This window comes from Schistocerca cancellata, chromosome 2 (genome assembly GCF_023864275.1).
Source record: "Schistocerca cancellata isolate TAMUIC-IGC-003103 chromosome 2, iqSchCanc2.1, whole genome shotgun sequence".
Taxonomy (NCBI): Eukaryota; Metazoa; Arthropoda; class Insecta; order Orthoptera; family Acrididae; genus Schistocerca; species Schistocerca cancellata.
In genome coordinates this window covers 642,507,106-642,519,947 of record NC_064627.1, presented here as the reverse complement: position 1 = coordinate 642,519,947, position 12,842 = coordinate 642,507,106, and positions in this window count along the sequence as shown.

Below are 12,842 nucleotides of genomic sequence, written 5' to 3'. Positions count from 1 at the left end.
AATACTGATGATACCAAGCCTGCAGGTTCCCATCTTTTGTTTGACCATGAACGGCATTTTTGAACGTCCTCAATACGTTGCAAGGGTCAGTCGTGGCCATAACAGTGCTCTGTATGGCTGTGACATCATTATGTCAGAACAAAGTGAAATCGAACGTGCAGAAATTTAAGATGTTCGTAACCAAGGGAGCCAAAGCATTTAGTTTATTAATTTTTTTATTTACATGTCAAGTTCGGTAGCACCAAATTGAGGAGCAAATCTCCAAGGTCATGGAACGTGTCAGCACATGAACTTACAACATAAAAGTAATAACAGATAAAAATAAATGTTCATGAACCGGAAAGAAAAACAGTCCATAAGTTTAAGAAACGCTATCAGCAATACAATGAGAATCAGCTTAATTTTTCAAGGAACTCCTCTACAGAATAGAAGGAGTGACCCATGAGGAAACTCTTCAGTTTCGATTTGAAAGTGCGTGGATTACTGCTAAGACTTTTGAATTCGAGTGGCAGCTTATTGAAAATGGATGCAGCAGTATACTGCACACCTTTTTGCACAAGAGTTAAGGAAGTCCGATCCAAATGGAGGTTTGATTTCTGCCGAGTATTAACCGAGTGAAAGCTGCTTATTGTTGGAAATAAACTAATATTGGTAACAAGGAACGACAATAAGGAATATACATATTGAGAGGCCAATGTCAAAATACCCAGACTCGTTAACAGAGGTCGACAAGAGGTTCGACGATTATTTTAAGAGGCACCATATGAAAGACTTATACCGCATACAGAGAACGCAAAAAAAAAATCATCCGCTAAGTTCCAACGTGGACGAAAATGTATGTTTAGTGATCGTGACAGACGGTTACTGAAGAGGATTGTGACGAAAAATTGAAGACGACACTTGCAAAAGTTGTTGTAGAGCTAGACGTCGAACTCTTGAACCCTGTCAGCACCAAAACAATACGAAGAGAACTCCATAACCAGGGAATTACAGGGCGAACTTGATTCGAGAGTCCATCATCAGTAATGCAAATGCCAGTTACAGGAAAACGTGATACCGAAGAAATATGAAACAGTACAAGGAGGTCATTTGATCGGGTGCCTCTTGTTTCAAACTGCCTTCAACATCTAGAAGAGTTTACGTTCCGAGAGTTAAATACGGTGGGAGTTCGTTGACGATTTCGCCATACATATCGTGGCACTCCATGGGTCCTATGGTTACTGTCCAAGGTCTCATTACTACAAAGATTGTGTGACCATTTTGGCTCATCAGGTCCATGCAATGGTACAGTGTTTGTTCCCCAATGGCGATGCATTATTTCAAGATGACACGGCTCCCGTTCATCCAGCTCACATCATCCAGGACTGGTTTTGTGAAAACGCGGATGAATTTTCGCTTCACCCCTGGTAACCGCAGCCACCACATTTCAGTATACTCGAGCCCATGCGATCTACTTTGGAGAGAAGGGTGCGTGATAGCTACCACCGCAATCATTGTTTGCTGAACTTGTCACTATTCTGCAGGATGAATGGTCTAAGCTCCGCGTGAAAACCATACTGGACTTGTATTTATCCATTCCGAGAGACTGGGGTCTGTTTCGAATGCCAAGGGTTTCTTAAAGTGTAATAGGCGTGGTAAAGTGCTGCGCTTTTTGTGTTTCTATGTTTTGTCCAACACCTATAAGTAGAATTATGTTTTTAGTTTTGTAGATTCCTTACATAACTTTTATCCTTAACGAGTTTTAAATGGTGTCTGTCTGCTTTCAGAATTCTGGACAATAGCTGTGTGTCGAAATTGCAATCACAATAATTTGAAAAACTAATTTACCAGACACACGCAGAATGTATACTTTCAATAATTATGCTAAGGCCTTGGACCAGCAGTCATCAAAAAGCTGGGCCCTGTTATACGAAAATTTATCGAGTCAGAGCATGTTCTCACGACATTCGGTACGATTGTGTCTTGGTTACTCCGGCCATAATGGCCGAGAGGTTCTAGGTGCTACAGTCTGGAACCGCGTGACCGCTGTAAGCGGTATGTACTGCCTGCGATATGTAAGCTATAAGAGAATCTGAGACCAAAGAGCAGTGTTCACTGCAGTACGAACTGTGTAGCAGTAGCAGTAAGTTGTTGCTAGCGAGCAGTCGCCTGTCTGCTCTGGTCTGGTGTATCATGTTGGCTGGGCTGGTCGCGGTGCAACGATGCCGGAGCCTGAGTATTATTGTATAAGGTAAAAAAGCAGCCTCGCGCATATCTAGTAATGTTATGTAAAGTCCCATGTAAATCTTTTAAAAATGTCCTAATAATAATCTTCGTCATATAAAGTACTTTCAAAAAAAACATTCATTTCAATTTAAAGAATTTACTAATTTCTTCAATCCATGATCATTCCTATTGCTGCAAAAGAAAAATCAGTTGCTTCCTTTCATAAATGACTAATCTATCGGCCAGCATTGCACAGAGCTGTGTCGGAAAAAATTTATATAACAGCAGACATATTCGCCGTTTTTATTGAGGTAAGAATTTTCGCTTTTTTTTTATTCAGAATGATCTTACAGGGCCATGACGCAGCGCTGCTGTCGTCCAAATTCTACCAGGTTACTGAATTTATTTTTTATTACGAGGTTTAGGAATTTTTCTGTTTCAAGCTTAACATTAGATGAGAAAAGAATTTTGTGGCTACATTAAATGTGAATACACTTTTGTACGGAGGTTATAAATGGGAACCAATTTTGTTCTGAGGTTACACAAAAATTAGAATCACTATCCATAATAATATTTATTTTATTATTTTTTGTGGGGAGGTTACACTTGGCGACAATCAGCCAGGATCGTATTTCTTTGTGAATCTCTGAGAAGTAGTCATATATCTGCTCTTATTTACTTAAATGTAGTTTGCATCTCGCGCAACGCATTTACTAATTTGTCACACTTTCCTTCACAGGTCATCGGCAATTTATTGCTCTTTGTTGTACTTGTTTGTTCCAGTTTTGCTTTGTCTTTGTTTCATTTTTGTGCTTAATTTTGATTTGTGAAAAATGCCGCGAAAAACTGTTAACAGTACATCGCGAGGTGCAATGAGTGAAATAGGCGACTCGAATAGTTTGACCGATAATATTTGCGACACTCCGTGTAATAGTGATAATCGTCTAATTACAGATAATCAGTGCCTACCGATCACTAGTAATTATTTTAATGCTAATGAGGAGCAAACAAATTCAATTGTGTCCTCTGCTAATTTAAAGACAACTGATGACGCGGCACGTTCTGTTACAATGAACGCTGCCCAGTTTGACACACCCGGTTTGCAAAATTTACGTAATGAACAGATAAATTTTTCTCACGAAGATGAACAATGTAGTCAACATATGTCAGATTTATTTGATTCCGAGGTAGTGACCGACAGTGCACATCCGATTGGCAAACCTTTTCAAGAATCACAGAATGACCATATGGTTACACAAAACGTGACAATTGCAGGTACGCTATTAAACAGCACAGAGAATAGAGTAGCTAATTATGGCATGGATCAAGTTATGGCATTATTACTACAACTGAATGAAAAATACGACAACCAGAACAAACAACTTACTGAAATTAATGAAAATTCCAAACAGTCGAAGAAAGAACAAGACGACAATTACAAACGACTCAATGAATCGAACAAACAGTTGAATGAAAATCTCAAACAACAAATTAATGAAAGTCTTAAACAGTCGAATGATAAGCAAGACAACAATTACAAACAACTTAATGAACAGAACAAACAACTTAGTGAACAGATTACAGCCGTTGCCGCGCAGTCATGATACTAAAGAACAATTACGCGAGGAAATTAAGGCTTGTGCTAGGAGCTGTAGTGAAGAAATTAGACCTGTGGCTCAATAATTAAGGAATACGCAAGCAGCTACAACGAAATTACTTAGAGATGAAGTTAGTGCAGTCGCTAAACAATGCTCTGAAAACGCAACACAGTTATTCGACGAGTTTAAATTAATGTCAGCAGAACTTTCACGCACACTGGATGCAAAAGTAGACGCGAAATTTGACCAACAGAACAGCCAAATTGACGAACGTTTTAATCACCACCTACAAAATAGTGAAACGCGTTACCGTAAATTTATACAGAAGCAGAATAAAGTAAAGCGACAAGTCATGGAAACAATTACTGCACAGAGACAGGAAGATAAGCGTAAACTATTTACGAAAGCAAAAACATACGTAGACAACAATATTGCTACAGTATCAGACGAAATTAATACTATCAAACAGTTGAATACCGAATTGCGTGATGAAATTTCCGATCTTAAATCAAAAACAGACACACACACATTAGACTTTCAGACAATGACCAACAGACTTGAAAAGTTGGAACTAATACAGGATCCCGATGCCATCAAACCAGAAGTTAAAAAATTGAACGAAACCACACGTAAAATACAAAAACAAATTAATGCTTGTGATAATAAAAACGATGATCAGGTAAAAGCACTGACTGAAAAATATGATGAATTGGCCAGTCGTGTTGACGTTATCGAAAGTAATAATGACACCAAATCAGACGATACGTCACCTGTTTCGTTTAATCAAACACCCGAATTCCAAAATTTACAGCAGTCAATCAGTGAGGTAGGTTCGTCTAATAATACACTCCTGGAAATGGAAAAAAGAACACATTGACACCGGTGTGTCAGACCCACCATACTTGCTCCAGACACTGCGAGAGGGCTGTACAAGCAATGATCACACGCATGGCACAGCGGACACACCAGGAACCGCGGTGTTGGCCGTCGAATGGCTCTAGCTGCGCAGCATTTGTGCACCGCCGCCGTCAGTGTCAGCCAGTTTGCCGTGGCATACGGAGCTCCATCGCAGTCTTTAACACTGGTAGCATGCCGCGACAGCGTGGACGTGAACCGTATGTGCAGTTGACGGACTTTGAGCGAGGGCGTATAGTGGGCATGCGGGAGGCCGGGTGGACGTACCGCCGAATTGCTCAACACGTGGGGCGTGAGGTCTCCACAGTACATCGATGTTGTCGCCAGTGGTCGGCGGAAGGTGCACGTGCCCGTCGACCTGGGACCGGACCGCAGCGACGCACGGATGCACGCCAAGACCGTAGGATCCTACGCAGTGCCGTAGGGGACCGCACCGCCACTTCCCAGCAAATTAGGGACACTGTTGCTCCTGGGGTATCGGCGAGGACCATTCGCAACCGTTTCCATGAAGCTGGGCTACGGTCCCGCACACCGTTAGGCCGTCTTCCGCTCACGCCCCAACATCGTGCAGCCCGCCTCCAGTGATGTCGCGACAGGCGTGAATGGAGGGACGAATGGAGACGTGTCGTCTTCAGCGATGAGAGTCGCTTCTGCCTTGGTGCCAATGATGGTCGTATGCGTGTTTGGCGTCGTGCAGGTGAGCGCCACAATCAGGACTGCATACGACCGAGGCACACAGGGCCAACACCCGGCATCATGGTGTGGGGAGCGATCTCCTACACTGGCCGTACACCACTGGTGATCGTCGAGGGGACACTGAATAGTGCACGGTACATCCAAACCGTCATCGAACCCATCGTTCTACCATTCCTAGACCGGCAAGGGAAGTTGCTGTTCCAACAGGACAATGCACGTCCGCATGTATCCCGTGCCACCCAACGTGCTCTAGAAGGTGTAAGTCAACTACCCTGGCCAGCAAGATCTCCGGATCTGTCCCCCATTGAGCATGTTTGGGACTGGATGAAGCGTCGTGTCACGCGGTCTGCACGTCCAGCACGAACGCTGGTCCAACTGAGGCGCCAGGTGGAAATGGCATGGCAAGCCGTTCCACAGGACTACATCCAGCATCTCTACGATCGTCTCCATGGGAGAATAGCAGCCTGCATTGCTGCGAAAGGTGGATATACACTGTACTAGTGCCGACATTGTGCATGCTCTGTTGCCTGTGTCTATGTGCCTGTGGTTCTGTCAGTGTGATCATGTGATGTATCTGACCCCAGGAATGTGTCAATAAAGTTTCCCCTTCCTGGGACAATGAATTCACGGTGTTCTTATTTCAATTTCCAGGAGTGTACATTAGGTAGAAAATTGTCAACTTTACAGCAAGAGGTAACAGAGATGAAAAATGTTTCAGCCTTTAACACATCACAGCATACGCCACTTTCCGAACATTTGCCACACTCACACAGCCAGTATAATTTAGATAATTTACAGAGACTACGTGACTTAGAATCCGAACAGACGCAGATAAATAGATTCTCATGCAATCCCGAACCTGCTCAGACATACAGAGACGATAATTTTTATTACAAACACTTTCTATCTGTTAGGAAATTTAAAGTGCTTAATAATGACAGAACACAGATTCACCCCTTGGACTGGATACGACAATTTGCTTTTGTATTTTCATCAGCTTGGCGTGTAATGCAGAAACTAGAATTGGACTGGATACAACAATTTGCTTTTGAATTTTCACAGGCATTGCGAGTAACACAAGAACTAAAATTCATTTGCAGCGCGTAAGTGACTTCAGGGGATTCATTACACTTCGATGAATATGTGCCGTAGCGTGCACAGGGCCCCGAGCCGTAGTAGTGCTATTTCATCTTTAGTTTTGTGCACTGCTGCCTTCTCTTCTACTATCCTTTATGTCTATCAAAACAGCTCTTGAACTATCGATCTATCTAGAATTAAGAATGAGTGAAGAAAACCTGATACGACAAGTTTCACTGAACATGACAGTTTTCTTTAGACACTCCCGAAATGACAACTACCAGCGTAATTTTAATAGCCGGCAGAAATTTAATCATCAGTATGTACAAAATTATCAGCAACTGGAAATACATTTTGGTAACAATAGAGGCTTTTCTCCACAACAGCAACAAAACCATCCGGTTAGCATACCTAACCAACAATGCAGTCTACAAAGTCAACCAAGCTTTAATGTTTCGCCGCCTACGTGTATAGCGTCGGCTCCACCAAATAGCAACGCACCGCAACAAGGAAATAACTACGTACAGAAAACACATCATTTTAACTCGTATCGCAACGCGCCATAAAGCAATTGTTATCATGGCAGACGTAAAAGTAATGAGCACAATTTTCAGGGTACGTTTAATAACAGTCGGTCTTATCAGCAGCAAAATCATCCGCAACAACATATTATCATGAATGAACCAGACAGTAGATATCATCCCGAACGTAATACGTCAGGAAGAAATAGTGGAAATGCCACAGCATCCTCCCGAAAATAATAGCATGACAGAATTTGACTAGATACAGTACAGGTTGCATCTTCCAGCAACGCAAGCAATGCTTTTGACACGCAGAATCTTGTTCACGAAAATGTTATTACTTTTGACGACATCCGAGACACACTTTTGCAGGAAAAACCAGTTATTCAAGAAACCATTTCACATCCTGTCATTGAAGTAAAGATTGGATCATCTAAATTTTCAGCAGTAATCGATTCTGGATCACCTATGTCAGTTATAAATGAAGAAACCTTCAACGAATGTAACAAAGAGAATACCTATCCTACGTTACCATTAGGCAAAACTAAAGTAAAAGGAGCAGTATCTGGTAAAGGAGTAGATGTAAAATTACAGACACACTTATAAGTTTGTACTGCAGGTCATACATTTCCTCAAATTTTTGGATTGTTCCCTTATGGACAACAGACGTTATTTTAGGTACGCATTTTCTGGTACAACACGACGCAATTATTGACTTTCAAAACTCCTATTTAATGTTAAAGGATGAAAATGTACAACTGGCTTTAGAATTTCAACACTCTTTATCTGCAGAAGAACAAACAGTTAATTGTACTGAGGTTATTTCCGTATCACGTAACATAGACTGTCATTCCACATTGTTCACAGATACGTACGTACACAACTATAATACTCCAGACGAAGCCGACTATGACGTTATAAAAATGATTTCCGATAAAGTTAAAAAGAGCAGCGCAAATTCAAACGACGAACGCACACAACTATGCAAAATTCTTTTACAGCAAGCTCCAGTTTTTGACAACGTCCCTGGTACTATGTCCGGTTTTATGTATGAATTTCAAGTTAAACAGCACGACACATTTAAAGCCAAACATTATCCCATTCCGTATATTCACAGACAACAAGTTAAGAAAGAATTGCAAGCTATGCTTGACTAAGGAATTATTGAACCGGCAGTTAGTCCGTACATAAACCCACTCCATATTGTTAAGAAAACGGATGGTTCACTTCGCTTCGTACTTGATTCGCGTCACACCAATGACATTATTATTAATGAAACAGATCGCCCACAGACACTGGAAGAACTTCTACAGAAATTTCATGGTACTGCTATTTATTCCACATTAGATTTGAAACCGGGATTTTGGCAAATTCATCTCCATCCGAACTGTAGAAAGTACACAGTTTTTCTCTGTTTTGGTGACTGTTACCAGTTTTTCAAATTACCGTTCGGTTTAACAATTTCTTCAGCAGCATTTATTCGCGGTTTGAATACTATACTTCCGACAGAACTTAAAGACACAATCACAACGTATGTAGACGACATTCTTATTGCAGAAGCTAACTGGTCTGAACACAATCTGATTCTTGAACGACTGTTGCGAACTTTTCGTGCACAAGGACTCACAGTTAATCTCAGTAAATCGCACTTTGGGAAAACTTCTATAAAATTTCTTGGACATATAATTTCAGCAGAAGGCATTGCGCCAGACTCGGAAAAACTTCAAGCTTTACGTGACATTACTGTTCCTACGACGAAGAAACAATTACGCAGCTTTTTGGGTTTAATTAACTTTTATCGTAAATTTATTCATTATTCAGACACCCCTAGATTATGTCAATTGACGGGTAAAAAAATTATTTGGTCCTGGGATAACCAAGCACAATCTGAATTTGTGAATCTGAAAGAAGCTTTGTTGAATGCACCACTTTTATCACATCCAGATCTTACTAGAAATTTTTCCATTGCCACCGATAGTTCTAACACCGCTTTAGGCGTACACATTTTACAGGAAATTGAAGAAGACGATACTACAGTAATTAAAAACATCGCCTTTGCGAGTCGCATTCTGTCACCTGCTGAGCGCAATTATTCTGTTACAGAACTTGAAACATTATGTGTTGTATGGGCATTAACGAGATTTCGGCAATTCCTTTATGGAAGACACACTACCGTTTACACAGATCATAGAGCTATACAGTTTTTACTTTCCGCAAAATTTACACACGACATGTTAAGAAGATGGAAACTTTATTTACAGGAATTTAATTATGCAATTGTTCACATTCCCGGTACACAAAATATTGTAGCAGACGCACTATCCCGTTCTCTCAGCAACAATCAGCAAGACATCGCAACCAACTTCTGCAAAGCAAATTTCAGCGTCATGTATATTCAACTAGTTGCATTTGAAATTTGCATTTCGTCGTAATTACGAGACATAGCACAAGAGCAGAGTAGAGACAACGTATGGAAAGAAATTAAACATCTTTGGCAAGATAGGAATAATGTTACCATTAGAAACAATTACACTGTACGCAATAATATTCTGTTTCGCCGCTCTCACCCTGACAGCAACAACTGGTTACTATGCATTCCTGACGAACTTGTTAACAAACTAATTTGGTATACTCATTTAAGTTACGCGCACTACGGAGCCAGAAAATGTTTTCTTATACTGAGACAGAACTTGTACTTTGCCAACATGGAGAAACGTACTCGACGAGTTTTAGCGTCATGTAAAATCTGCCAGAAAGCTAAGTCAGATACGACTTCACATATTCCTCCATTACATCCCATTGTACCTGTTAAATTGAGACACATGGCCGCTGTAGACATTTTTGGTCCGATTCCCAGAACTAATAGAGGATTTTGCTACATCTTTGTCGCTGTTGAACTCTCTTCGAAATTTGTTACGTTCACTCCGTTACGCAAAGCTACTGCTAAATCTGTTTGGAATGCATTTGTAAAACATTTTTTATTCCATGTAGGGCATGTATTGAAAGTAATTTCCGACACAGGATCACAGTTTCGATCTGCTATATGGACACGTATGTTACGAGCTAGAAACATTTCTCCGATCTATATATCCAGGTACCACGCTTCTTCGAACCCTTGTGAACGACTAATGAAAGAAATTGGTAAACTATGTAGAATATACTGCCATAAAAGACATATTGATTGGGACACACACATACTCTCATTCCAGGATGTAATTAACTCAATACCAAATGAATCTACTATGCTATCTCCGACTGTTATACTGAAAAATGTTGAACCACCTAACAGAATTAAAGAATTAGTATCCTTTCCTACATCTCGTCGATTACGACACCATGAAATAATTGACATTGCGCTGAACAACATCAAACGTGCCGCAGAGCGCCGGAGAAGACAGCAAAAACAGGTTTGTACACGTCGTGACTTTCACATTGGACAGAAGATATTAGTACGTACACACTATCTATCCAACAGAGGAAAAGGATGTGCAGTAAATTTGAGCTTCTATACGCAAGTCCATATCGAAATCGCAGCATTCCACACACCAATGTAGTACACGTCGAAACTCTGAGAATCAGAAAAAGTAAAGGCAATCACCGTGCCTCCAATATTAAACCCTTTATTGAATGAACATACTTTATGATTTCTCACACTGTAATTCCATTTGCTGATTTTTATATGACCACTTATCCAATTATATTTATGTGACTACTTACTGATGATTATCGTATTTTTTCTTGGCAAGTGCCCGGCAAGGTAAGGTTAGCAGGTCGCTTTTCTTGTCGTTACACATCAGACCGTGCACATTTTCCTTTTTTCATGTATGTGTGATTGTTTTCCTGTTTGTTTGTATGCACTATGAAATGTTTAAGTTGTAACAAACACAAGTTGACTTTGACATTTTGTCTTACCATATCTCAAGATCGTGACTATTTTACATTTTTTTTTTTTTTGCTACTACATTATGATACTCTGTGTAAACAATTTTTTGCACTTGAAAACTGTCTATGTTTTTGACATAATACGTTTTCTGTCATGCTATGCCGTATGCTTAATTTTATCACTAGAAACTCGTTTTTATTTAATGGGTATATGATTTAAATGCAAGACATTAATCGTTGTTCATCAGTTTCATAGAGCAATAATGTGTAAAAGAAATAAATTAAACAAACCACAGTGGATTACTATGAAGTAGGAATTTCACTTTCGGAATGAATGAAAGAAGATGCAATACCTCGTCATGAAGAGTAAATGGATCAGATTTAACAAGCATTAACATAAATATACTATACACATCGTACGATAGTGGTTTTAACTAATTTTTTCTTTCAGAATACGAGGCGATGGATGCAGGCTGTCAGACAGAACAACACATCTTAGTTTTAGTGATGAAATATGCTAGAAATAAGAAACTCTATACTATGAATAGTTATATGAAGTAAATTGTAATATGAATAAGGGATAATGAAGTGTCTTTTTGCAGATAATAATGAATAGTGATGAATAGTTGTATGAAGAATATGCTAATATGAATAATGAAGTTTTTCTTTGCAAGTGATGATAGTAATGAAGTTATGGTAATATGAATAATGAAGTTTTTCTTTGCAGGTGATGATAGTGATAAATTTTATATGGCCACTTAACGCACCACTTTTAAGTTTTTCTTTGCAGATGAGAATAATGAGGAAGTTTATATATTTACTGTTAGTTAAGAAATGCTATGTACTTATTTAAGTATTTTGTTGCAGTTTGTTTTGACAGTATGTCTTATATCGCATGGTATATTGACTGAATGTTTTGTAGAGGACAGCTAGAGTACATACATATTGAGTACACATTTCATTACCTGTTAATTCGAAGTTCACTACTTTTCAGCATAATATACGTTTCTTCTTTCAGCTTAATAATCCATTTTGTATTTTTACTAGGAGAAGCTATTCATGAAATTAATGTGCTATAAGCAGTTAGTCATTAAACCTGTTCTAGTAATTGCATATTTTTACCCATTTGTGTGTGTCATTCATGAATGTGCTCACATATACACTACTTGTTTCATAACCTTGCTACAGCTGACTCATGACGAATGATGTTACCTATCCTCATTTGTAGCAATAAGTCAAAAGCAAATATTTTCATGCCCCAGGCCATTAATTATCGAGATCCCAACGCAATGCGTTGCTAGCACAAAAAAAAAAAAAATGTACTACCAGTCCCAAATAACGCTACAAGTTTAAGAGAGTTCTGAGTAATACTGAATAATGTTTTCTAACCACAGACCTTGAGTAATGGTTACAGTGTGTTACATTTTAAATATGTCCTATGTCACTTGAATGATGAGGTCTGAGTAATAGTGAATGGTATTTTGTAATAATGGATATATGCCATGCCAATAATTTCTGTAAATAATATTTTGTTATACTCTATAAATGCTATGCCAATAATTAACTCTCATTTTAAATTATGATTTCTGATGGTTTGTCACTGGCCAAAGAGTGCCAATAATTATTTTAAATACGTCGTATGTCACTTGAATGATGAAAAATGTTTTGTAATATTGAATACTTGCTATATGTTTAGTCACTGGCCAAAGAGTGCCAATAATTATTTTAAATATGTCATATGTCACTTGAATGATGAAAAATGTTTTGTAATGTTCAATACTTGCTATATGTTTAGTCACTGGCCAATGAGTGCCAATAATTATTTTAAATATGTCATATGTCACTTGAATGACGAAAAACGTTTTGTAATATTCTATACTTGCTATACGTTTAGTAACTGGCCAATGAACTAGTTGAATTATGTTAATACTATGCCATTCATTTGCTC